This window comes from Carlito syrichta, unplaced genomic scaffold (genome assembly GCF_000164805.1).
Source record: "Carlito syrichta isolate Samal-C Ts95f unplaced genomic scaffold, Tarsius_syrichta-2.0.1 Scaffold311867, whole genome shotgun sequence".
NCBI classification, from domain to species: Eukaryota; Metazoa; Chordata; class Mammalia; order Primates; family Tarsiidae; genus Carlito; species Carlito syrichta.
In genome coordinates, this window is record NW_007255963.1 from 21,442 (window position 1) to 23,749 (window position 2,308).

Sequence of the window (2,308 nt, forward strand, 5' to 3'; positions counted from 1 at the left end):
GCGTCCCAGTGGTTAAGCCAAGGGTCGGTACCTCCACCACCCCCTCTCCACGGAATCCCTTCACACCTTCCCGCCACCCACGGATCTAGCCCTTCCTGCAGCTGGGGCCGCCTAAACCGAGGCCTCAATGCAAACCCGCAAAGACACCAATGGATGGACTTTGAAGTGCCTTCTAACTCACCCCGAAAATGCACCAAAACCCTTCCTCCGCGAAAATGTAATTTCTGAGGTCATTTCGTATTGGGCTTGCTGAGACAGACACACTAGTAACTTGGGTCTTTTTCAATCATGAACCTATACAGCTTCATAATTCCCAAAAAATGGTCTTCGAATGAATGTAAGACTGGGTACTGTGCCAACCGAATCGAATTCAACACAGCCCGGCAGACTGGACTCTGACATGGCCGCCAAAGAAAGAAACACCAGAAAACTTTTGCCATATTTAGCAATTTTCTACATCAGGGTACAAAAAATGATCATGGGAGAAGACACTGCCTTAATCAACTTTGCAAAGTGTAAAGTAATACCGCACAATGCTCATTACCATCCAGCCCAGAGCCTAGCTGTGGGGATAATGAGGCTGGCACGGATGTTAACATACGGTGTCCTTGGAAAAAGCTAGGAATGCGTCAGTATCGAAGAGCTGCAATGTCCAAGAATCATAAGTAATAATTTGAGAATCCCAAAGATGTTTGTTTACATTGGCTATTATTGTAAAATAGTCAAAGTATAACATCATGAACCAAAATAGTGTCAAAACAAAATCTGTTCCACTGTGGCACGTATGTGACGGAAACACATGCACACAGAGTACATCAAAAGGCTCGAACTGTGTGTGTGTGGGGGGGGTGCTCGGATAGTAAATCACTTCCAGACTTAATATCAGAGGAAACGTCCTTCTTCGAACACCGTCAGGAACACAGTGGCAGCCAGCATTTGCGGGGCCTTGTGACGGCACTCAGCAGATTTCTGGCCGGACAGGAAACCGACATTCACCTCCATCCTCCCAACCCGAAGTGACTGAATTCCAAGAAGGCGACATCCCCCTCAGCGCCACCCACTTTGCCTCCCTAGAGAGAAGCCTTAGGGCACATGGCTGTCACATGGAGGTCGAGACCGCCTGGCCCACCAGCTGAGAAATTAATCATTAATTGAAGGAAAAAATACTGTTTCCTCATTATTGAACTTTTCTTTCAGCCTCTGTTCTGCCCCTTTCATCTTCCTTAAACGCAGAGAAGGTAGAGATTGAGACAAAAAGTAAATAAGCTATGACTACAGCCTTTTGGGGGGGTTTCGAATTTTTTTAAAAGAGAAATCTGATTTTCAAAACAAGAAACTAACACACTGTGGCCTTCTCAAGCTAGGGTTATGTGTGAATTAACTAAGTATTTTAGCAAATAGCTGCAAACTTTTATTTAGACTGAAAGAATGTTATTAAAGATTGACAGTCACAAACAAAAAAAAATCTGAACCTGCATCCAAACTAGCGCCGAAAAGATTCCAAACCTCGAATGTGACATATTTTTCTTAACAGTGTGACGGTGCCAGTCAATGGCTGGGGCCACCTACCTGTCACTAAGCTTTGGCACTACTCTAGGTGCTGGAATGTGACACCAGAAATCACGATTTATGCATAATTAATTGCATGACTTTGCCACCTACACTAGCGGAAGGGCACAGACCGGCAGCCTTTCAAGGGCAGCGTATGTAAATGTCGCTTCAAAAATGCAAATTCTCCTAATGATTTCCGATTAATAGGATCATTATAATAGCCCTGGCTCGTTCCTGAAGAGGAGCCCTGAGAGTTTGCCCTGCCTCTCAGCTCCGCAGGGACCAGCCCAACCTCGGGCACGGTTTCCAACAAGCACTGGCTTTCCTGAGCTTACGGTAGTGTCTCCCGCGTTGCTCCGGGTTGCAAAATCCCACACTAAACCTGTCGTGGAATGCGTGCGTGGGTGGTTTATTTGCTTGTTTTGACATAACTTTTCCTTATCTCGAGAGAGGAACCCACTTTACAAACGCGACTTTTCGGTGGCAAGCTTATTTGCATTTTCACTTTCTTCTGCACCGCTTTCTGTCTTTCCCGATGCTCTCCGGTGGGTGGCAGGGACTGTGGCTTCCCCCTGCCGTGCGCAGCCGGCCCGTGTCGTGTCGCTGGGACTCAGGGCTGCTGCCGAGTGAGGGCCCCGAGGTGCGCAAGGCTTCCTCAGGCACACCCCCAGGGCGAGGGGGTCCTGCCTCGCATTTGGAATTCGAATGAAGGACGCACACTCAGGCTCCCGGGAGCCGCCCCTCCTCCTCCCCCCCT